At 37.5% G+C, this 26688-nt stretch overlaps 1 pseudogene; it reads left to right on the top strand.

Moving 5' to 3' along the window:
- Window positions 1-12686: 12686 nt before the first annotated feature.
- On the top strand, window positions 12687-18514 carry LOC148202077 (uncharacterized; annotated as a pseudogene).
- Window positions 18515-26688: the final 8174 nt, after the last annotated feature.

Raw genomic sequence — 26688 nt, 5'->3', positions numbered from 1 at the left:
AGGTGCTAAACCTGTGAAGGTTCGTCCATATAGATATTCTCACAATCAAAAGTTGCAAATTGAGAAAATGATTTCAGAGATGCTACAGGAAGGAATTATTATTCCATCCACCAGTCTGTTTTCGTCATCAATCATATTGGTTAGGAAAAAGGATGATACTTGGAGATTTTGCACATATTATAAAGCTTTGAATGTTATAGCAGTTAAAGATAGTTTCCCTATTCCCATTGTGGATGAATTACTTGATGAGTTGTATGGGGCACAATTTTTCTCTAAACTAGATTTAAGGTCTGGGTATCATCAAATATTGATTAAAGAGGAGGATAGCCACAAAACAACTTTTAGAACTCATCAAGGGCATTATGAATGGTTGGTCATGCCATTTGGTTTAACCAATGCCCCTGCCACCTTTCAAGCCCTCATGAATGACATTTTTCAAGTATCTGGAAAAGGTGTGACCATGAATAAGGACAAAATTGAAACTGTGATGCAATGGCCAGTTCCCACCAATCTCAAGCAACTGAGAGGGTTTTTGGGACTCATAGGTTATTATAGAAGATTTATTAGGCAAAATGCCTCTATTGCTGAACCTCTAACTAATCTTCTAAAGAAGGACTGTTTTATATGGACTGACGAAGCCACTCAAGCTTTTGATGCTTTAAAAGCTGCTGTTACTCAAGCCCCTGTGCTAATTCTTCCAGATTTTTCCATTCCTTTTGTGTTGGAAATTGATGCTTCAGGGTCAGCTATTGAAGCAGTGTTGATTCAAAACAAACATCCCATAGCATATTTTTCCAAGAAATTGAACCCCCGACTTCAACGCCAATCTGCTTACGTAAGGGAGTTTCTTGCCATTACTGAAGTTGTAGCCAAGTTTCGACATTACCTTTTAGGGCATAAATTTGTGATTCGAACAGACCAAAGAAGTTTAAGAAGTCTCACTGAACAGGCCATTCAAACACCGGAATAGCAGAAATGGTTACATAAATTGCTGGGGTACGATTTTACGATAGAATATAAATCGGGCAAGGACAATGTGGTTGCTGATTCTTTATCCAAATAATTTCTTATGGCATGGTCACAGCCCCAACTAGATTTCCTACCAGAATTACGAAAGGCTCTAAATACAGATGAAGAAGCAAAAAAAATCATTACGGATTGTGTAGCCAACAAGCAGGTTGTTCCACATTATGCAGTCCATGATGGCTTACTTTAGTGGAAGGACAGGATAGTCATACCTGCATCTCCTGAATTAGTTCACAAGTTGCTTAAAGAATTTCATAATTCTCCTATCGGTGGGCATGCAGGAATCACAAGAACATTTAGCAGACTTGCTCAGCAATTCTATTGGCCTGGAATGCAGCAGGATGTGAAACATTTTGTTCAGACTTGCTTGATCTGTCAGCAGGAAAAATCAGTTAATTCTCTTCCCTTGGGGTTACTACAACCTTTACCGGTGCCAACTCAGATCTGGGAGGATGTGGCAATGGACTTTATCACCAGCCTTCGAAATTCTCAAGGCTATACTGTGATAATGGTAGTGATTGACCGACTCTCCAAATACGCTCACTTCTGTCCTTTGAAAGCGGATTACAACAGTAAACAGGTAGCTGAAGCGTTTGTCAAAACTGTCATCAAATAACATGGGTTTCCAAAGACCATTGTTTCAAATCGGGATAAGGTGTTTGTAAGTCAATTCTGGCAACACTTATTCAAATTAAGTGGAACTACCTTGCACATGAGCACAGCTTACCACCCTCAGTCTGATGGACAGTCAGAAGCTCTTAATAAATGTTTGGAGATGTATTTAAGGTGTTATACGTATGAGTCTCCTAAAGAATGGGTCAAATTTTTACCTTGGGCTGAGTTCTGGTACAACACTGCTTATCATCACAGCAGTGGTATGACTCCATTTAAGGTAGTTTATGGGAGAGATCTTCCACAATTGACTAAATACACTCCTCATGCTTCTGATCCTCTAACAGTTCAAGATGACCTTACGATGCGACAGGAAATGATTAGCAAACTGAAACAGAATTTATTACGATCACAGCACACCACATGAAAAATATGCTGATGTCAAACGGAAGCACATGGACTTTCAGATTGGTGATATGATGCTGGTAAAGTTACAACCGTACAGACAAAATTCAGTGGCCCTAAGAAAGAATCAGAAATTAAGCATGAAATACTTTGGCCCATTTCCTATCATTGAACGAATTGGCTCTATTGCTTATAAGTTGTTGTTGCCCCCAACAGCAAAAATTCACCTTGTCTTCCACTGTTCTCAACTAAAACCTTGCAGGGGAGATCATACTCAACAATATGTTCCAGCACTCACTATTGATTCTGAGACTCCCCTATTATTCAACCTGCTACTGTGCTTCAAGATCGTCAAATTATGCAAGGGAATAAGATAGTAAAACAGTTCTTGATCCAATGGGAAGGGTTAGAAGAATCACCTCCTACATGGGAAGATGAAAGTGCCTTACGTAAAGCCTATCCAACATTCAACCTTGAGGACAAGGTTAATTTTAAAGGAGGAGGAATTGTAACGAGGGAAGACCATGGAAACATGAGGGTGGAAGAAACACGTGGAAGCAGGCGCGTGAGGAAAAAGAATATTAGACTCAATGATTATGATTGGACGGGGATTCATTAAATAGAAGTTTGTTAGAGGAGGGAGAGGGTGCTGTCATTTACGTATTCTCTAACTTCTTCTTTTTGTCCTGTGCATTTCTTCACTGCTGCCATTTCCTTTTCTGTTATATGAACTTTTATACTCAGAATATTTGGAGGACGTTTTTTTACAGAGGATTACGAAAACCATTATAATGTCATTTCATTCTCCTTCCCAAATTTTATTATTGTTATATTGTTGTCTTACAGAAACCTGAGCTCTGATACCAACAGATGGACGAGCGTCCAAGGAGATGACGAATGTGCGTGTCGTGAGCTCCTTCGAAGCTTCCTCCAGAGATGAACGCAGCGGAAAAATGACAAAATCTCGAAGAAGAACAAGAAATAGAGGGTTAAACTCGATAGAAACCCTAGAAATGGAAGGAAACCCAATATGAACCGATTAATCGGTTCAAAATGAAGATTGAAAGGTGAAAAAAGATTGGAACGGATCAAGAGTGATTTTAATCGGCTAAAATCGAAAACAAATGGTGATAATGGCAGGAAAAGACAAAATGATGAAGAAACCCTAGGTTTAGATGTCGTCAGGAGATGCGGAAAGAGAAAATGCAAATCTGAGAAGAAAATGTGAGTGTCGAAGCTTACTGTGATGAAAGCAGAAGGCTTGCGAGGATGAGCTCTCCAGAGAGAAATGGACGAGAGACGTGGTTCTGCGAGAGAGAATTGGTGAGAAATGAAATGTTCCTCGTGGCAATGAAATGAAGAGGTGGTGATGTTGTGCGCGAGACAAAGGAGGGCGCGTGGCCAAGAGGTGTTACGCCACTATGCTGAAGTGGATTGAAGTAACGGTGAGGATGTGTGATGAGAGAGAAGCACAGTGGAATGGAAAATGAAAGTGAGAGAGGTGCTTTGAAGGTGGCTAGAGGGAGTGTTTGGACTCTCTAGCCTATGACTTTCAAGAGAGAATAGTTTCTGATTCAGAAAAACTCAATTCTCATTAATCTCAAAAGTACCAATACAAGAGAGGAGCTGGGTATTTATAGTAACCCATGCTCTTTACAAGCTAAAATACGTGCACAATAAAATGTGAAAAACTACAAAAAGAGGACATTGAGAGACACATCAGGCAGGATTCCATCAGGGTTTGGGAGTTGGATTAAGACATAAAGAACATAAACAATTGATAGGGAAAAACGGTGAAATCTTAATTATATATTTAGAAATGTACAATGTAGTGACTGACACGTTGAATTGTAGCATTGTTATCTAATAAAAATTAAGCTGAGTTATTTTTTTTAACAAACTTTGATGTTTGGGAATTTGGGATGATTAAATTGTGTTAAGTGATTGAAAATGTATTTAGGTTTTTATTTATTTTTGAATTTAAATCTTTTAGAAGAAAGGAATTCAAAGAATGGAAGTGAAGTTAGTTAAAAAAGTAAAGACTGGGTATTTTTCAAGGAATTGATTCAAAGAGTGTAACTCAAGGTAGTTAACAAAATATAAGACATAAAAAAATAACAAGATAGATAGATTTTGGGACCAATTGACGTTATTTACTCTTGGTTGAATATATTGTTTGCTTGAATATATTGCATGTTACATATGTAATTATTTGCTTGCTTGAATATATGTTTACTCTTGGTTGAATATATTGTTTGCTTGAATATATTGCATGTTACATATGTAATTATTTGTTCTTTACATATGTATGAATTTCATGTTTGTGTAAATATTTATGGCTTTTGTTAAATAATATATGTTATTTTATAAGTGTTTTATTTATATTTCATCTTATTTATTGTGACAGATATATGGCTAAGTCACCTCATTCGTCAGGCGATGAAGTCCCCACCACTTCTAAACGGACGAGAGGAGCAACGAGGTTACGACAGCTTTTTTTAGAAGAAATGTAGGTGAGAGGACACCTGTCATTATTGACGTGGTCACTGGAGTTGCATCTGGCCCAAATGCAGATGTATTTAGGTCTTACCTTGGAGTACTAGCACGTGATCGTATCTCTATACTTACTCCATCCTTTGACCATGTTTTTGAGGCTGATCGGAATCTCATCTGGCAAGATCTATTGGTAAGTTAAGCAATATTGCTCCAAATTCATCATTCATTATATTGATAAATCTGTATTGATATAAGGTTATTACTTTCTTTGTTGAAGATTGATAACGGTTGAAAAACCCTTATTTTTATGCTTAAATTTGATACCAAAAGCAACCTTTAAGACTTAGAAACTAGCTTGAACTTATATTTTTGCTTTAGTTTTGAGAATAAGAGAGTTGAAAGTGAATTTAATGGTTTTGTGCAAGATTCCCTTCATTTTGTAGGCTAATTGAATGATTTGAAAGAAGAATTGAAATACCGAATGATTGGAGTGCTGAAAAGTCAACCAGAAACCAGAAAAGTCAACCAGTCAACCAGAAAAGTCAACCAGTCAACCAGAAAAGTCAACCAGTCAACCAGAATGCTGAAAAACCAACCAGAACGCAGAAAAAGTCTGACCGAGTGGCGCTGAGCGAAAATTTGGCGCTGAGCGGCAGTTTTCAGGTGCCGAAATCACCGCTGAGGGGCAAAACAGCAGCTGGGGGGCAAAATGGATCAACCGCTAGTACCGCTCAACGGTAAAATACCGTTGAGCGCCATTCTAAATGGGCTTGGACTGGTTTTTTGGCACTTTTATGGGCTTGGGCCTAATTTTTCTGTATTTTTGGAATAGTATATAAGCTTTAGGACGTCCTAGGGTTTGTATCTTTGGCAGAAACGAAGCAAACACTCTCTCTTCCACCCCTTGGGGTAGATTGGGAGATGGTGACAGCTCTCCTCTTCTCTTTCTTGGGTTTATTCTTTCATTCTTTCATTGTAATTCATTTAGGTTCACCATGAATATGGTGAACTAAACTCTGTATGTTTGTTGGGGAATCAATGTAATCTTGTGAAACTCTCATATATGGAATCTGTTTTTACATCTTTTAATTAAGACTTATGCTTTCTTTCATCATTAGTTAGGGTTTTTCCTCTTTGCTTAATGCTTGCATTGTTTAACTCATTCGATGCATGATCACTACTGGAAAAATAATTATTTCCGACGGCTAATTACCGAAGGCCTTGTGGCCTTCGGTAAATGTATTTTACCGAAGGCTTTTCCGAAGGCTTGTGTAGTATCACTTTACCGAAGGGTAATGGCCGTCTGTAATGCACAGGAGTGATTACCGAAGGTAGATGACCGTCGGTAAGTGAATGATGTATATGAAATTAGAAAGTGACATATTTCCCTCCCCTCATTTCGCGAAAACCCCTTCTTCCCCAATATTGAGATTCTGTGCCCTTCCTCCCTCGACGAACTGACTGTGTCGCGTGTGCAGACTGCTTCCCACCCTAACCATAATTGGGATACGATTCTTCCCCAGTCCTCCATTATAGGTGAAGTCTCCCATTCTCCCATCCCATTTTCTTTTCCTGTTACTGTTTTCGAGAAGGCGTCAGTGGTGGAACCTTTCTTCTTGTAGCGTTTTGCAGTGTTCTGAGCTGAGGAAGGTGGTGGGTGGTTCAGTTGAAGGCTACCATTGTGGAGGGAAGATATTCGAGGAGGCGGCGTAGACGAGGCGGCGCAACCAGGGGAGTGTCGCTCTGTGACAAGGTCTTCCACTACCGCTTCAGAGGCTATTGAAGGGGCTACCGTCGAGGTAAGTTGTCATTTTCATTGATGAACTATAAAAGCTAAGAAGAATGTGTTCTGACTTTGTTCAATGTATGCTCAGAATTAGTTTGTGCAATATGATTTTTTATAGAAAATATTGTTCAAAGTAGTCATTTTGATTGCTAATGTATGTTGATTATGAAAACTGATAACAAATACTGGATCAGAGTAAAAAGCTACTGGTACACCTAAAAATCCAATTTCAATAAGCATAACTAGTGAAATACTCAAGATAACATTAAAGCTGAGTCCTGTTTCACAATTTGGTGTGTCTGTCTCTGTTGAAGCATCTGAAGGTTCGTTATAGAGCATGACCTAACCATGTCACTTGGTAAGGGAATCACGGGAAGGATATCACAGTTGCATATCTCAATCATGAACCCATCTGGGTCATGAAAAAACAACTGATCCACTTTGATCCCGCCTTCTTCCATCGTTCCACGCGCGTATTCTATCTCCATTTCCTCAAGCTTCTTCTCCACTGCTCCCATGCTTTCACACTGTTTTCATTCATCACAAAAACCAAACAAACCATGTCAGTTTCCTTTTGTTCAGTCATTTTGTCAAACACACTGTAATTAATTTCAAGTAATGCTATGAAACAAATTTTATTTCACACTGAAACCTTGCCTGGAATGATATGTGATTATCTTTCGGATTAATTTCTTTCTTTCTTGGAATGTTGCTGGGGTCCTCTACTTGAAGCAAGTGAATTCCAATTCCATATCCGAATAGCCTGTACAACAATGACTAAGAAGGAACAGAGTGAGGAGAATTTACCCCAGAAGAAAATAACATAAAAAAGTTTGATTCATTTTTTTGACATTTTTGTTCAACTGTGTTGATGTGTCCCTTTCTAGCTAGGGTGAGACAGGAAGGATAATGAGAGTTTGTTTTCTTGGGATTCAAAAAATGAACCCACTATTCCTGCTTGGATATGGACACTCTGCCCTCTTAAATTATGATGTCAGGTTCTGCTGACATTCTTTTCCTATCAAACTGCAAAATATTTTGGTTTCATTTTAAACCGTGAATGCTATTGTTTCTTTAGGTTTTCGTACATATCAGTTCTTGGCTTGCATTTTTATCTCCATGTATCTTTCTTCCTTAAGGATTATTCAGCATGCTGGATTTAACAATCATCAACATTAATCACCTTGTTCTGTTGTTGGATACATATAATATGCTCAAAATTTGTTCAAAAGTGAATTATTTAATGTCATTTGATTAACATATTACTAATTTGCATTAACTTGTTCTGGTTTAACATCTGACTTTTTTTACTGATATAAATAGTTAGCATCCCTTCTTCCCAAACCCAATCCACAAGCTGCATGATACAAATGAATTGAATATGAAGAAAATAAATATAGATTTCAAAGACTGAAAGAATATAGTAATGCTGAGATGTTAAAAAAAATTCAATCATGGTGTTTGAAACTATATTATTCACACTGTGTTAACTTTCTTATTAAGAAGTTTTTAACAGCTCTATATATACACAAGGTGAGAATCTAGATGAGTTAATTTCATAATTATGTCTACTGAAAAAACTGTTAGCTAGCTGCTGAGATATATTAATGATTTAAGTTCTGACTTTTGACCATTGAATTTACTGTACAAGTTTTTAACCATTCCTTATTCGTCAAACCTGTGTGTATCAATCCAATAAACAATTACTTTTATGGGATGCTCTACCATTCTGATTTTTTACCCAGCTGGGAAATCACAGGTTTTGTTTTCACCCATTTGAACTTTTTTTTAGTTTCTGTTTTAGTTTATTTTTGGACACTATTTTATTTTATTTTATTGGAAGAAACAAATTCTAGGACCTTCTGTCCCATGAACAAGAGAATGTACTCACATGCATTTTTAGAGAAACACAGTTCATTTACATAAGAAATCTACAAATGAGAATATACTCAGAGGTGTAGCTTGTATGATAGAGGAACTTAATTGTGTTATTCTTAATTTTATTCTAATTCAAAAAATTATTAAGTTGTTTCCAATTAAATTTTGAATAATGGGTTTTTAAATTTTATTTTTATGATAACCTTTTATAAAATATAAAAACTTATAAACCCTAATGTAAATGATTCTCCTGATTTATGTAAAGTTTTAGATAATTTATATATTAACACTATATATTATAAGAAACCAATAATAAAATATGTTTATATAGTATGTTTTATTAAATAAAATAAAATGAGTGAATATATATTTTTTGAATTTACATAGGAATAATTGAGCCCTGCCCTGCAGTGTAAGGTCAATCTCAGATGGGGTTCTCATTAAATGTTCTTTCTCACTCCTCATATTTCTCACACCTAATCAAAAACACATCACCAACAACCTAAATAAAACTTAAAACTTTTTTTAAGGAAAAAAAACCTCTCATTTCATAACATGTTTTATCTCATTTTATACATCTCATCTTTTACAACAATTACTGTGTATATTAATGGTTGTTTCTGCATAAAAAACATAATAAATTTAAACATTAATGGGTTTTTCTGCATAAAAAAAAACAAAGGGCTGTGTTGGGGACCAGTAAATGTTTACCGTGGGTGTAGTACTGAGACACTGACCAATTTTGGATTTCTGGAGTAGTGTCTAAACAGTGTGGGGTATTTTAATTCCCAAACTCAGTGCTCTAACTGATAACCTTTTGCTGCCTGATTCCAAAGCTCGTGAAGTCATCATGAAATTTTAACGCCATGCCTCATGGTGGAAGTAACTTTACATGTTCGGATTGGTTATTGATTTGAGTTAAGTTCATATGTATGTGTTTTTGTGAATTGGTTATGAAAATAATTGTATGTTCTTTATGGTGCTATAATGTTGAGATTGATTTCTAAGAGAAGAGTACCGTGTGAATTCCATTGTTAGATATATAGTACCAATTTGATCATTTGATGTAAAAGACAATTTTTTGTGTTAGTGTAAGGATAATTCAATTACAAAATATCATTATATACACATCTAAGTTAAACACTAGACACTGTAACTTGTCACAGTCAAGGACTTTGTTTTCTTATTTGGATTTAGTGAAACTAGACATATGTATTCATAAGTAAAAATGTATGCAACCAGAGGAAGAGAAGTGATAACAACTTGTCTAGTTTCATTGCTTTGGCAGAGATTAATTGATGGTTTCTTCATTCTCAAACAAAGAATGTGACAATCCTTAGTGAAGTGGAGAGTTGGACCAGAGGAAGAAGAGCTTGAGTTACTCTCTCTGCACCAAAGAAATATGTTTCAACACATTCTTTAGGTAACTGATAATTGATTCTGATTTTTAATTGTCATGAATTATTTGAATTGTATGGTTGGGGAGCTTATGTTATTTTTAATTATTTAAAAGTGTTTATTAGAAATGAAGTTTGATATATATTGATTGAATGGTTTAAAAGTGTTGTTGAAGTTAACCCAACACCTCACTGTCTTGATACCTGTTAGTAGCACTCTTCAATCTTCTCATTTGAACTTTGTTCACACTTTGGAAAAGTTTAAAAAACGAAGAAAGAATTAAAAGTAAAGTCTTATGCACCTCATTGGTTCATAGTTTGGTTTATATTAACATTTTCTTTCTAAACCATCAATTTTTGAGTTAAATTGGAAGCGGAGTAGTGATTTTGAGCTGCAAGCTGTTTATAACTCATTTTAGAGTTTAAACACAAATAAAATCATCAAACAAAGTTGGTTTAACATTGAGGTGTGTGTTTAAATCTGTTCCATACGTGTTTTAGTATCAAACCACCCAAGTAGGGACTTTCTCTAGTGCATAATTTTTGTTTAAGCTACTGTTTGATTAATTTCTTTGGCCAAAAGTTGTCAAAATTCAAAGAATTTGGTTTGTTGAATTCTGGTGCAGTATGATAAATTTGTTTGGTGATGTTTTAGTTGGTTATTGTTATTCCTTTTTGGATACTATTAGGTAATGCTTAAACTGTTGCTGTGGTTATTAAATTAATGGAACAAAATCTAATGAATAACCTTAAATACACTTCTATTTGATGTCTTAGGTGATTTTTTAAAGCTATTGTGGGCAGAAGGAGAGGAAGAGAGTCTACAAAGAAGACTTGATCAGGAAAGGATAAGAAAGGCGAAGGTATGGTCACCTAAACTGAAATTGCATGATTATATGTGATATGTTATTTTCATTCTTGTTTCATGAATTTGATGTTGTTATAAAATGTTGTGAATGTCCACTTTGAATGTTAAGTTATGTTGAATGGAGTTTATGATACTGTATACATTGAGTTTTGTCAAACTTTGTTTTGAATTGTTTGAATTTGATTGTCAAATATGTAAGAGTTTTTAGACTTAGAACCTACAACTAACGAGTCCTAATTAAGGTTGACGGTATACTGCCAACTAAGTTAGTGGCTGTAGCATAAAACTCTATTAGGCCAGTACAATTCCCTAAGCTTGGTGGTATACCCCTACTGAAGTTATTGTGAGAAAGACACAGAATAGACAACATTTTACAATTTCTAGATCCCAGTTGAATAGTACCTCCAAGACTATTACGATCTAGAAATAACACAAGAAGATTTTCGAGATCATTTAGACTCTTCGGAATAACTCCCTGCAATCCATTACCTAACAAATATATGTATATAGACAACCAAACTGTGCCAAAAACCACTGAATCAGTATATGACTGGTTGAGTTTCAAATTTTAAGGAAAAAAATGGGAAGTCAAACTATGCTTTTGAAGATTTAATGAAATTGGACCAAATCAACAGTGGTCAGAAGTTTGAAATGACTAATTGAACTTGTTTAAATGCTCACACTGCACTGAAATACAGTGATGCATGAAATCACTGTGACAGTTGCTCAAAATGCAGAAAATGCATTAATCATTGATGCAGAATTAGAAAAACAGCAGATTCAATGGTGGCTGGTTCAATGAAATGTACAAGAAACATCCTAATCAACTAGAACTAGTTGCTGAATAAGAACTAGGTGATTAATAATTGTCCTAAGACATGGCAAAGATGCAGCACGTTGCAAAGCTCATAAAATTCTGATACAATAGTAAAAACCAGATTTAAATCAACTCAACTACTGTTTTTTGCAGAATTGTGATTGATTGTAATGACTATCACTTCAGACATGCTTAATATGACATAAGAAACTTGTCTCAAGTTTTATATACAACAAAACTGGCAGAAACAGTGTGCACCACAGTAGACCAGAAACTCACTTTTACTCCATAATGTAAAATCAGAGTTGGATGAACTTAATCACATATTTTGAATGTCAGTGTGTATTACTGATTGTTAATACTTGAAACATATATGAAATCAACAAACAAACTTGTTCCAAGCCTGAAAATCCAGAAATCTGAACTGAAACCTCAAAAGGTGTACTAGAAATGCACTAGAATGGTCAAATTTTGATCACTACACTAAACTAGCCTAAGAAACTTCAAACAAACTGTCCTAACAAGTTTAGGATGGTAAAACAATGCTAATTAGAAATTCACACTAGAAAAACAACGTAGAACTCAAAATATGACACCCTAGAACCTAAAACTAGTTAGTAGAATACACTAAAAGTGGTCATAATGCATAGTGTATTAAAGTAGTAACCAAAACAGTATGACAACTATCTACACAAGTCTTAAGACATAAAAGATAGATAGAAATGAGTGCACAATTCGAAAATACAAAGTATACAAAATCAAACAGCACTGAAAACGAAAACTGCACCACAAAATTGACTTTAAAAGTGTGCTTTAAAACCCAAAAATGATTGGTAGTGTTTGTAAAGCTTAAGTGATGATTCAAGCAACTTAATATCATCAATTTAAAGGTGTTTAAACATTGAAACAACAACGAATCACAGTACTACACACTAATTGTCAGTAGATACTTTTATAGCTATATGATTGCCTAAATTATGTTAATATGTATTATATATCCATGCTTTTATAGATATTTGATTGCCTAAATTATGTTGATGTCTATATTGTATGTTCATGTATATTGTCTTTCATTTATGGTACTACACACATTCTCAATGCAATGAGAAGGGTAAAAATATTATAAACACTTAGAACCTACAAAATATTTGGAAGTACTCTAGACAAGAGAACTTCAGTAGTAATAAGTTGTCTCCTCCAACTTTAATACACAGCCCCTTAGTGTGTCTAAGGCATTTCGATACGGAGGACTTCTCTTTGGATGCCCTTATTGAATGCCTATGACCATAGTGTTCAAATTGCCTTCCATGTTTGACTTGAGTAGTAATAGGTTTATTACTTATGTCACATGGAGTGTTGTTGTTTTGGCTAAGTTTTTATTTGTTTGGCTTGTCACAGAACATGGCCCATTTTGTCAACCATCGTGGATGGATGTACGACCGTTGTTATAGTGGAAGGAGAGGTTTGAAGGAATCTTTTGTCATCGGAGTTGAAGAGTTCGTGGAGACAGCCCGACGATATCAATATTATGCCCTTGATGGAGGGATTCGATGTCCATGCATCAAGTGCGAATGTACAAGGATTTTGAAAGATGAAGTCGTCAAAGTTCACCTTTACCAAAAAGGGTTCATGCCTAATTACACGGTTTGGACATTTCATGGTGAAGAAATTCCTTCGACCTCCACTGCAGCTGAAAAACGGCTTGCATCAGGTTCGAATACTGTTGTACATACATGTGAGATAGATCAATTTGCGTACATGCAAGAGATGGTCGACAATGCTCTTCGTCACCATGCTGAACAAGCAGACGATAGTCATGATGAAGAGCCTCCAAATGAAACGACGCAGAGGTTTTACAATTTACTGACAGAGGCAAATCTACCTGTATTTGAAGGTTCATCTGAGTCAAAATTGTCAGTGTGCATTAGACTCATGGCTGGGAAATCTAATTGGAACGTTCCCATTCAAGCAGTGGACTTCTATACAAAATTGATGTTAGATTTAACACCACCAAACAATATCATGCCGAAGAACTATTACCAGGCCAAAAAATGTGTTTCAAGGTTGGGATTGGATGTCAAGAAGATTGATTGTTGTGTTAATGGATGTATGTTATTCTATGACAATGACAGTGGCAAAAATGATGCATTGTTGGTTGAATGCAAGTTTTGTGGCTCACCTCGATATCAGACAATGCATGCTGGACGGAGGCAAAAAAGACCAATTCCATTAAAGTCCATGTTCTACTTGCCTATAATTCCAAGATTACAAAGATTGTTTACTTCAATGCAAACATCAGTACACATGACATGGCATGATGGTAACAAAACTCCGGGATTTTTGCGTCATCCTTCTGATGGTGAAGCTTGGAAGCACTTCAATCGTAAACATCCATCCTTTGCTAGTGAACCACGTAACGTCAGACTTGGTCTATGCTCTGATGGGTTTACCCCGTACATTCAGGCGTCTGCATCACCGTATTCATGCTGGCCCGTGATAGTTACCCCATACAATCTACCACCTGAGATGTGTATGACAAAGCCTTACATGTTTTTATCGTGTATAATACCAGGTCCATCTAATCCCAAATCATTGATTGATGTGTACTTGGAGCCTTTGATTGATGATTTGAAGAAGTTATGGAATGGTGTTTGGACGTATGACGTTTCAAGGAGGCAAAATTTCCTTATGAGGGCAGCCTTGATGTGGACTATTAATGACTTCCCAGCGTACGGCATGTTATCTGGTTGGAGCACACATGGTCGATTAGCTTGTCCACATTGCATGGAACATACAAAGTCATTCCAATTGAGTCATGGCCGGAAAAGTAGTTGGTTTGACTGCCATCGATGGTTCTTGCCCATTGATCACCCCTTTAGAAGAAACAAAAAGGCATTTTGCAAAGGACAAGTTGAAACGGATATGCCCCCGCCAAAGTTGACTGGATCACACGTGTGGAGAAGAGTGAAAGACTATCCAAAAGTGACTGAATCTGGTCAGAATAGGCTATAAGGGTTTGGGGAATGGCATAATTGGACTAAAAGAAGCATATTCTGGGAACTTCCCTATTGGAAGGACAACTTGCTAAGACACAACATCGATGTCATGCACACAGAAAAAAATTTCTTTGACAATGTCTTTAACACAGTTATGAATGTTAAAGGTAAGACAAAAGATAATGAGAAAGCAAGAAAAGATTTACCTTTGTATTGTGGACGAAAAGACTTAGAGTTGAAGGCACAAGGTAACGGCCGATTATTTAAACCAAAAGCAAATTACACCATGTCAAAAGATGAGACAAGAATAGTGTGTGGATGGATCAAGGAGCTTAGAATGCCAGATGGATATGCTTCTAACTTGTCCAGATGTGCCAATGTTCAGAACGGTACTATTCAAGGGTTGAAGAGTCATGATTGTCATGTATTCATGGAGACTTTCATCCCTCTTGCGTTCAGTTGTTTGCCAATGCACGTGTTAAATCCACTGATAGAAATCAGTAACTTCTTTAAAGATTTGTGCTGCACGACACTAAAGGAAGATTCCCTTAAAAAGATGGATGAAAATATCCCGATTATTCTCTTCAAATTGGAAAGAATATTCCCTCCTGCATTCTTTGATTCAATGGAGCACATTGCCAATTCATCTTGCATATGAAGCTTGGCTTGGGGGACCCGTGCAGTATAGGTGGATGTATCCCTTTGAAAGGTTTATGGGAGAATCCAAACGCTCAGTTAAAAATAAAGCTAGAGTGGAAGGCTCAATTTGTGCAGCTTACTTGCACAGAGAGACAACTTATTTTTGTTCACATTACTTCAAGAACTTCATGTTGTCCCCCACTCATGTCAGAAATGAAATGCAATGGCAAGTTGAACCACGTGAAGGTGCATTATCAGTTTTCCGACAATCAGGCCGTCACGCAGGGAAAGAATTCACTCATTGGTTAACTGATGCTGAATTCAACTCTGCTCATGTCCATGTCTTGATCAATTGCAGTGAAGTAAAGCCGTACCTTGAGTATGTCATCATCCATCTCTAATCTATCAAACGGTTTAATTGTTATACACTAATGAATTTCATTTGTACCAGCTCATTTGTTGTGGCTGAGCAAGTCGTAGAAGGAAATACTTCTGCTAGAATACACTCAGAGTTTCCCCATTGGTTTAGAAATCAGGTCCGTAGTTTTCCCTACGTTTAGAGAAAGGTTAATTTGACTATTGCTTTTATAATTTTGTTAGTACCTTTGTAGGTTTTTAATCAGGCATTAACTCCCACGGTTCAAGAGTTAAGACATCTCTCCAATTGGCCAATGAGATGTGTCAAAGAATGGCACACTTACTTCATCAATGGTTACAAATTCCATACACATGAATGGTCTAAAGGAAAGAAAACATCAAATTGTGGTGTGTATGTCAAGGGCCTAACAGAGGGGTCTTATGATGATTTCTACGGCATCATTCATAAAATATATGAGTTAGAGTACAACAAGCACTACTTCTCCAAATAGAGTGGTACTTTTTTATTGTGAATGGTTTGATCCTTCTAGAGCTGGTACTAGAGTCGATCCACACTTTAATATTGTCGAACTGAACCAGAGATTAAGATATGGGCCTTTTGATCCTTTCATTCTACCATGTAATGTCAGACAGGTTTCTTATGTGCCATATCCACCATTTCGCAATATTGACAAGCGTGGTTGGGCCGTAGCAATACAAACGAAGCCTAGAGGTCGCATAGACTCAAATGAAGTTGAGGAAGATGTAGCCTACCAACTTGACCAAATGTCACAATCACAAGAAATTATCGAAGTTGAACGTATAACCGCATTGGTCGACCCTGATGGTGATGGAGATGAATTAGAAGCAACAATACAAGGTGATGAAGAACAAGAGGAAGAAGAAGAAGAAGAAGAAGAAGAAGAAGAAGAAGAAGATGATGATGATGATGACGATGAAGAAGAAGAACAAGAAGAAGATGATGCTGAAGATGAAGATGAAGATGATGATGATGATGACGATGATTGAATGTTGAACATCTATTGTAGCAAATTGGACTATCATTTCATTACCATTATCTAAAATACCATCTTTAAGTTGTATGCAATTACTTATACATTGACTTTGAAAACAATTCATCCTTCTTTATTTATTTATATTTTTTCGCTTTATTTGTAACCATTTGAATGCAGTAATGACAGGACAAGGTTCACAACGTCCTGATAAAGGAAAAGGGGTAGCAAGGCCTACAAAGAGGCAACGGCAGGCACCAAAGTATGTACTTAGGGTGCCTGCTAGACTACCTACCCCTGCTCCCGGTAGTTCATCATCTGTGGGGCCTCCTCCTACCCCTAGTATACAGACTCCTACACCAGCAGTAGACCCTACTCCTCCTCCTGCAGTACACCCTTCTACTACCACTGCAGTAGACCCTTCTCCTCCTCCTACAGCACACCCTTCTACAACCCCTGCAGCAGACCCTCTTCCTCCTCCTATTATTGCCACCCCCACTCCTCCCCCTATTGTTATTACCCCCACTCCTCTCCCTGACCCTACTTCTATACCTTCCTCATCTTCTGTACCTCCTTCTGAGACTGTCACACCACTTGGTGATCCAGATTCAAGTGGTGATGCTGAAGATCTTGACCCGCCCCTCCATGATCGACCATGGATTGAGCCCTATGGTAAAGGGTAAGTTTATAATCTGTTGATATCATTTGATGTTTAAACCATATTGTAATTGAAATGAGTTTTGTTATGCAAGTTTATTCCATCTAGGGTTGCTTCCCAGGCCATCACACGTTCAATAAAGCAACAGTTTTGTTGCGAGGGTCGCACCTCCCAACAAAAGTTGTGCATAAAAGAATGCAGTATAGACTAGGAAGTGACTCCTAGGTCGTCTCTCAAGGACCAATTTGGTTCAGTCTCAGATCAAACATGTAGGGGGGGTTTTGTGAAAGGTTTGTGAATGCAATTTGACTAAAAATGAAAATCAAACACAAACGAATATAAATGAAAGCAAGAAAATAAAACTTCTCTACCATTAACCACTCATTCATCTATCAAAAGAAATTAAAAATTGTAATTGCTTATAAGGAACTACTCCATGACCGTGACATTATGTGGCAAGCAAAGAAAAAATATCAAAACAATTTGGATGTTTCTTCCTTGCAGACATGAACTTCCAACTTCTATAATCCTTTAATCGCATATGGTCTACTCACTTTTGCAAAAGGAATTTAAAGCAATTAAAATTGAAGCTATCACCGTACCTTGCTACTCCTAAGTTATCCATTCATGCTAAAAAAAATAAAGGAAATGCATCCAATACCCGTGGGCCACTCTTCCAGCCAAAAACTCAAAACTTCTTCTCTCAAAATCAATCACCATACACAATACACCTACCCTATCTAATCACCTCTTCATCCTTCAACAATTGCTGCCAAATGTCCCATCATCCTATACTTCATCCTAATCCACTCTTTTTATTCTCTGAATAAAAATAAAGACACCATCCACCTACCTTTTAAAAGAAAGAAAATCTGCATTGCTGGAATAAATATAAATGAAAGGTGCTTAACATTGCTAGGAAATAAACCAATTAATGTTCCGTGCAATTGAATCAGCATATGCAAACGAAATGTAAATGCACCGTGCCAGCAAAGAAAAGACTTGAGCTTTTAATTAATTCCCGTGCACACCCTTCTCCATGAATCATCACCGTGCACACCATGCAACGCTGCTGCTTCTACCTTGCTCCACGTAATCACTTCCTCATTTCTCAAACCTTCAATTCAAAAGAAAAGCTACGAAACACTCAAGCACAAAAGCTAATCCTCGTTTTTTTTTTATTCAATGATAAACTCCAAGAAGAATAAAAACGTTCCAGCCTTCTCCGTGAAAATGAATTCTCTCCTCAACCGTAGCCTTCCATATCTCCCTCTCCGTTCTTCCCTTGTTTTCTTTCTCTACTTACATCACTCTAAAAACCTCCTTCGTGGCGGCTACAGCTCCAGGCCGAGACACGGTAGCTGCTCCAACACGTCCCAGCTCACTCTCCTCAACGCTGCTTCTCTTCTAAAGTTTCCAGCTTTGCTTCCAAGGTGGCTACCGCATACTGCTGCTGCTCGTGACACCTTCCAACTCCACCTCACCAACACCTTACTGCTACCAATCTCTCACACCGTGACCATGTTGGACATAAACCTTGCACTCTTCATAACGAAAATCAAATAAAAATTCTCATGAATCCAGGGCTTGCAAAAAGGAAATGGAAAAAAAAAAAATTCAAAATGTGCTTTTCATTCATGCTCCAAAAACGTTCAAAACCGAGAGAAAAGGAACTAGTAAGCAGTGGCCAAAAAAATGCAAGTGGCGCTAACCTAGGCCGTGTGCTCTCCTTTTAATAAAGTTGGGTCCACACACTAAAACCCTAGGGTCCATGTTACTAATTTCTAATTTTGGGTCTAATCTAATTTACCAAAAATTGACCCAAAATATAAGAGTTGATTCAAAAATTCTAAAACTACTGAATTACAATTTAATTAATTCAAAAAAAATGTCTGTGTGGAGAGTCTTGAATTTATTTGGCAATCTTCCTGATGTCCCAAAATGTATTTCCGAAATTTTCCTGCACTTCAAAAATGCAGTTAATCAGCTCAGAAAATCCAAATTAGCACAATTACAAATTTCCGATCAAATTAAGCAGAATTCGGAAAACGGGGAAATAACAAACAATTAAACACAATTCCCTGGTTTATTTAAGTGCAATAAACTAAATATAATTCAAGAAATAACGACTCATCAAAATAGACCACACTTAGTCTTTTGCACTCCTGGGCAAACCCAAAACGAAAACCAGGGAACTACTCAAACATCAGGAAGCTGACACAGACTCGAAAGACAGACAACAAAGACTCCAAAACAGAAACACAGTTGCACAATTCTCACAAAATTCTGGACGGTAAAAGGTATAGGCAGAATCCCACACAGAGTCAATGAAAGCAAATACTTAAAGAATCATCCAAACGGTTCAGTACAAGGAAAACATTCAATCAGTTCAAGAGATGAATCAAAAGCAACAGAGCCTCACAGATGCACACAATCAGTGTTTCTCTCAAGTGTTTAAGGTAAATCAATGTCACTCAATGCACTCAAGAAAGCAATCACAAACAGACTTGGCAAGCCTCTAATATCAACACTCAAACACATACGCATGTTCAAATCAAAAGGTCTTTTATGGATGTAATGGGGCCAAGGACAAGGGAGGATAATTATGGATGAGAAGTTACAAACCAAAAGAAATAGAGGAGCAATGGGGAACAAGTGTAAACACAGTCAAATCACACCCAAAACCTCTAATTCAATCCTCTTCTTGACTCCACTATTCACAACAATTTTTTTTTCTCATTTTTCTCTATTTTTTTTTTCATTTCTCATCTTGTCTCTTTCCTTTTCTTTTTTTTTTCTCATTTTTCGCTATTTTTTTTTTCATTTCTCATCTTGTCTCTTTTCTTTTCTTTCTGTTTAGGACACAACTGTAAGAGACAAGATACACAACATATTTACAAAAACAAAACAAGAAGAGGAACTAACTAGCCAACTCATCAGAATCCCCAAGGAGACCACACTTGTTCCCAAAACACTTCCAAAGCTCCAAAATTCCCTAAGGTTAAGGTAATCATGGTTTTTCACTTAGGGCTAGTGTATGAGCTTCAAAACAAAGAAATGAGGAAAGTATAGGCTCAAAAGGGGTTTTCAAAGGATCAGAACAAGGTAAGCTTATTTGGCTAGAGAGGCTAAAAAAAACAAAGCTGCCTTTATCACTTCCAAACATGCATATCAATCAAGAGTTATCAACAAGAGTCAAGCCAAGGCATATGCGCAAGCAATCAAGAGACATATCACACAAGAAAGAACATAAAGTGGCTCAAATCTCACACAGGGTAATTGTGTCACAATCAATTCAACTCTCAAACATCATGATCATCTTCCAAGCAAAGAAAAGCAAGGAATCCAACATCTCAGAGTATCAATGAAGTGAATGAAAACTGACAACCTAACCACAATCCAGAATTTACGAAAAGCATGCAAAACTGTACACAAGACACAACAAAAACTACCTAGAAAAGAAAAAAAAATTTAACACTGGAAAACAAAAACTAACAAAGAAAAATCAGAATCTCCCCCAGTAGACCACACTTAAACTACACAGTGTCCTCAATGTGTCATAAGCATAAGGTCAGAAATCAAAACAGTCAACAGATCATGGACAAGTGCAATAAAAGTAGGGAAAGGGGGAGAAGAGGGAAAGAAAACTCCCCTGATCATGGTGGCAGTTGCCAATTTTGGACTTTCAGGGAGATGTTTTCCGCCATAGTATCCAGCAAGGAGGTTTTGAGGACGAACTGCTTCATCCTCCAAATCTGATCTAGCAGTGAAATGTTTTCCACAGCTGGATCTATGTAGCAAAGATTGTTGATGAGCAGGTTCAGCTGGTGCCTATTGATCTTGAAGCTTTTGTCAGTGTTAGCACCTTTATTTTCCACTGTGGGTGCATGTTGGTTAAATACATGTGTTCCTCCTGTAACATGGTTAGTGCAATGTGGTTCCAAAGAAATAACATGCAGGGGTATAACACCCAATCTTAGTGTAACAGGCTGAACCTCAGATACATCCTCAGAACATGAATCAATTTCAAATGTAGAAACGATATCAATAACAGGCTCAGATTCATGTTCAGTGCATGGAGAATAAATATTCAGATGTGGTAGCAAAAAGTGGTTCTCATCATGCACAGAGGGAGAATTAAAAACATGCTCATCAACAGTAAAATTATCAACATACCCCTCAACAGCATAATCATCAACAGAATAATCAAATTGAGGTATGCTTACCTCCACTTCTCTAAAGCTTGGAAAAGTGGTGAAAGATGAAAATGGTCTACCTGGCTCACAATTGCTACTTATACTTGCCTGGTCCCTCAAAATCGTCATCAGGATCTATCTCCTCAATCGCCAGAGTAGGGATATCTGAAGGTGGGAGAGTAGGTGGCACAATGAGTGCAAGACTCTGGTTCCCATCTCCTAAGTCAATGACACTAACATCATCTGGAATCTGAACAGTCTGAAATGGTAACTCTGAATCTTGAGACTGTTCCTGATTAAGCTGAGTGGCCATCTGCCCTATCTGATCATTCAAACTCTGAATGGACACTCTGGTCTCTTGCATGAACTCAATGTTCTGCATGGCCATCTGCCTCAGTAACTCCTTCAATGTAGGCTCGGAATTAGAAGGTTGAGGAGCTATTTGGGCAGGATCATCATATTGCTGACTCTGGTATTGCTGGACTGGTGGAGGCATACAAGTACTCTGGAATGGTGGTTCTTGACAATGATGTTGTGGAGCATTATACCATCCCAAGGTAGGGTCATTCCATCCAAGACCGTTGTCGTATCCATCTTGCACATGGGAGAATTTGCTCAGAAATTTATGCTCAAGATCGTCCCATTTGGTAATGGATCCTGGAGGAAGAGAGTCTTTCCAATCTTTGGTTGCTCTTTCTAATGAGTGCGGGAATGCCCTTAAGAAAACTAGATCGTCCGGGACATTTGGAAGTTTCATTAAAGAGCAAATTCGATAAAACCTATCCAAATGTTCATGTGGGCATTCATCTGCAAGACCATAAAACTTGGGCAACAAATTCATCAGTCCAGTGGTGAGAACTAAATGATCACCATCCTCATTAGGTGGAACCGGCTCCCAAAGAGAGCTCTCAGAATTTGGAGGATGGGTCATATTGTTCTCAGCATAAAAGTCAGCAGAATTACAATCAGAGTAACATGCAGAAGGAGAATCATAATCAGAGGCACTAGCAAAATAAGCAGTATTCACAAAATCAAAATAGGTAGACATGAAAAAAGAAGAATACTAAAAATCACGAAACAAATAAAACACAACACATTTATACATGCAACACGCACACACAAAACAGAACATCACATCACATCACATCACAACACACACTGACACAACAAAAAGACCTAAGACTGAACCGTTGGTCCCCGGCAACGGCGCCATTTTGTTGCGAGGGTCGCACCTCCCAACAAAAGTTGTGCATAAAAGAATGCAGTATAGACTAGGAAGTGACTCCTAGGTCGTCTCTCAAGGACCAATTTGGTTCAGTCTCAGATCAAACATGTAGGGGGGGTTTTGTGAAAGGTTTGTGAATGCAATTTGACTAAAAATGAAAATCAAACACAAACGAATATAAATGAAAGCAAGAAAATAAAACTTCTCTACCATTAACCACTCATTCATCTATCAAAAGAAATTAAAAATTGTAATTGCTTATAAGGAACTACTCCATGACCGTGACATTATGTGGCAAGCAAAGAAAAAATATCAAAACAATTTGGATGTTTCTTCCTTGCAGACATGAACTTCCAACTTCTATAATCCTTTAATCGCATATGGTCTACTCACTTTTGCAAAAGGAATTTAAAGCAATTAAATTGAAGCTATCACCGTACCTTGCTACTCCTAAGTTATCCATTCATGCTAAAAAAAATAAAGGAAATGCATCCAATACCCGTGGGCCACTCTTCCAACCAAAAACTCAAAACTTCTTCTCTCAAAATCAATCACCATACACAATACACCTACCCTATCTAATCACCTCTTCATCCTTCAACAATTGCTGCCAAATGTCCCATCATCCTATACTTCATCCTAATCCACTCTTTTTATTCTCTGAATAAAAATAAAGACACCATCCACCTACCTTTTAAAAGAAAGAAAATCTGCATTGCTGGAATAAAATATAAATGAAAGGTGCTTAACATTGCTAGGAAATAAACCAATTAATGTTCCGTGCAATTGAATCAGCATATGCAAACGAAATGTAAATGCACCGTGCCAGCAAAGAAAAGACTTGAGCTTTTTAATTAATTCCCGTGCACACCCTTCTCCATGAATCATCACCGTGCACACCATGCAACGCTGTTGCTTCTACCTTGCTCCAACGTAATCACTTCCTCATTTCTCAAACCTTCAATTCAAAAGAAAAGCTACGAAACACTCAAGCACAAAAGCTAATCCTCGTTTTTTTTTTATTCAATGATAAACTCCAAGAAGAATAAAACGTTCCAGCCTTCTCCGTGAAAATGAATTCTCTCCTCAACCGTAGCCTTCCATATCTCCCTCTCCGTTCTTCCCTTGTTTTCTTTCTCTACTTACATCACTCTAAAAACCTCCTTCGTGGCGGCTACAGCTCCAGGCCGAGACACGGTAGCTGCTCCAACACGTCCCAGCTCACTCTCCTCAACGCTGCTTCTCTTCTAAAGTTTCCAGCTTTGCTTCCAAGGTGGCTACCGCATACTGCTGCTGCTCGTGACACCTTCCAACTCCACCTCACCAACACCTTACTGCTACCAATCTCTCACACCGTGACCATGTTGGACATAAACCTTGCACTCTTCATAACGAAAATCAAATAAAAATTCTCATGAATCCAGGGCTTGCAAAAAGGAAATGGAAAAAAAAAATTCAAAATGTGCTTTTCATTCATGCTCCAAAAACGATCAAAACCAAGAGAAAAGGAACTAGTAAGCAGTGGCCAAAAAAATGCAAGTGGCCGCTAACCTAGGCCGTGTGCTCTCCTTTTAATAAAGTTGGGTTCACACACTAAAACCCTAGGGTCCATGTTACTAATTTCTAATTTTGGGTCTAATCTAATTTACCAAAAATTGACCCAAAATATAAGAGTTGATTCAAAAATTCTAAACTACTGAATTACAATTTAATTAATTCAAAAAAATGTCTGTGTGGAGAGTCTTGAATTTATTTGGCAATCTTCCTGATGTCCCAAAATGTATTTCCGAAATTTTCCTGCACTTCAAAAATGCACTTAATCAGCTCAGAAAATCCAAATTAGCACAATTACAAATTTCCGATCAAATTAAGCAGAATTCGGAAAACGGGGAAATAACAAACAATTAAACACAATTCCCTGGTTTATTTAAGTGCAATAAACTAAATATAATTCAAGAAATAACGACTCATCAAGTTTTTAACTCCATGGCCTACTTGGGGAGCAATACCTCATGACGACAGAAAGCCATTCTGGCAGCGCTTTCAGGTGAGCAATCTATTACACTAATGTCTGTCTTATTTTAGTATGTTTTGTAATCAATGTTTGTTCTCTTTAATGTTACAGATGAAGGTGCAGTGGAAACCTGAGCGGTCAGATACACAGAAATTTCCACATGAAAGCATCTCATCGGCTGTCAGAGATGTTTAGGGATGCCCGCAATGCAGGACAACGCCCTAACTGGCTGGGTGAACACATTTGGAACTCTTTACTGGCCCATTGGAATACAGTAGAGTTTCGTAATAAGTGTGCCAAAGCCCAGCGGAATAGAGCGTCTGAAAGGGGTGGCACCCTGCATACTGGTGGGTCGATCACCATTCATGAGCATGCCATTTGTATGGTATAATCTCATTACATAACTTTTTCTTTCATACATAAGTTATGTATATTCTATTTCATATGTACGCTTGTAATTCTTAATTATGTTACAGGCACAGGCTCTAGGACGGGCGGTCTATGTTGATGAGGTCTTTGCACAGACTCATGTTCGGAAGGGAACTAATCAATTTGTTGATGAAAGATCTCGGAAGACTCATGTAAGCAAATAACACTATTACTATTACTAATTGTTCATTTATGTTATACTATCGTTCCCTGACATTGCTTTTAATGTTCCAACAGGAAGACTTTTCTACGAGACTTTCACAGGTTAGATCTGAACATGAGTCAGCTCCTCCACCGGATGATGCTAGTAATGCAGATGATGACATCCGTAGGACACAGTGCTGGATCGACATCGTTGGTGGGAAGAAAAAGGGACGAGTGTATGGTGCGGGACAGCTTGCTGCAAACTATACAGCATCCAGAGGAGGTACTCTGAAGCACCAGCCTTCTTCCACCAGTACTCCTGACGAGGTTCTTCAACTCAGGCAGGAACTCCATCAACGTGACTGATAACAGTTGAAAAACTGTTATTTTTATGCTTAAAATTGATACTAAAAGCAACCTTTAGACTTAGAAACTAGCTTGAAATCATGCCTTTTATCTTTATTTTCAGAAATAAGAAAGCTGGACAGGTTTATGCTTGATTTCAGTGTTTTTGTGCAGGTTTTAAGGTGAATTTAGTGAAAGAAGTGAAGAAGGAGAGAGATGGAATCATAAAAGGAATCAAAGAGTGCAAAAAGAAGAAGTCGAAGTCACCGCTCAGCGGCATTTCACCGCTGAGCGGCACTTAGAAGGTTGCGGGAGGTCCGCTGAGGGGCAAAATGGCCGCTGAGGGGAAGAAAGGAGACGCGCAATCACCGCTGAGCGGTACTTTACCGCTGAGCGGCACACTTATGGGCTTGGGCTTGAATTCTTTGTAATTTTAGAGTATTATATAAGCTTTAGGACGTCCTAGGGTTTGTATCTTTGGCAGAAACGAGGCAAACACTCTCTCTTCCACCCCTTTGAAGGAGGATCTTGGATGCTCAGGCTACCTTTTCACTTTTATCGGGTTTATTCTTTCATACTTTCATTGTAATTCATCTAGGTTCACCATGAATATGGTGAACTAAACTTTGTATATTTGTTGGGGAATCAATGTAATCTCTTGAAGCTCTCATATATGGAATTTATGCTTGCATCTTAATCTAAGACTTATGCTTTCTTTCATCATTAGTTAGGGTTTTTCCTCTTTGCTTAATGCTTGCATTGTTTAACTCATTCTAGTGCATGATTATTGGTTTTGTCGATACGGACACGTACGGGGAAGTCTAGATCCGGGGAATTTCTCCCAATATTATATTGGTTGTCGTTAAGCTCCTGCACTTATGAACTAATCATTAGGAATGCTAGGAATTGTATGAACTCGTGATTAGGGAGAAGCCATCTAGAATGGTACTTTAGAGAGTGGCATTAACAATGATGATTTGAATGTTGAATTCCTAAAATGTATGAGAGTGGATGAGATGAAATTGACCCCCAACAACATATTCATTCATATATTCCATTGAAAGTGTTTATCTTTTGTCTTTGCCATTGATCAAACTTCATGCATACATATTTAATTTTCGTCTTTTGCATATAAAGCTCCAAATATTTCGTTTGTAAGTCCTAGCTAATCAACAAATCACATAACTAAACTAGGCCGTGAGTCCTTTGGGAAGAACGATACTTGGTCTTACCAAGTTTATTACTTGAACGATTCGGTCATACTTGCCGATTGTGAAACAAGTTTGTGACATCATATTTTGGTGCTCATAAATTTGTCCATCAAGTTTTTGGCGCCGTTGCCGGGACTCGTGGTTTAACTGGTTAATTTGTGTGATTATTGATTATC

The sequence above is a fragment of the Vigna umbellata genome, chromosome 3, assembly GCF_029865625.1.
Source record: "Vigna umbellata cultivar VRB3 chromosome 3, Vumbellata_1.0, whole genome shotgun sequence".
In the NCBI taxonomy this organism is placed as follows: Eukaryota; Viridiplantae; Streptophyta; class Magnoliopsida; order Fabales; family Fabaceae; genus Vigna; species Vigna umbellata.
This window is presented reverse-complemented; position numbering and strand designations above follow the sequence as displayed.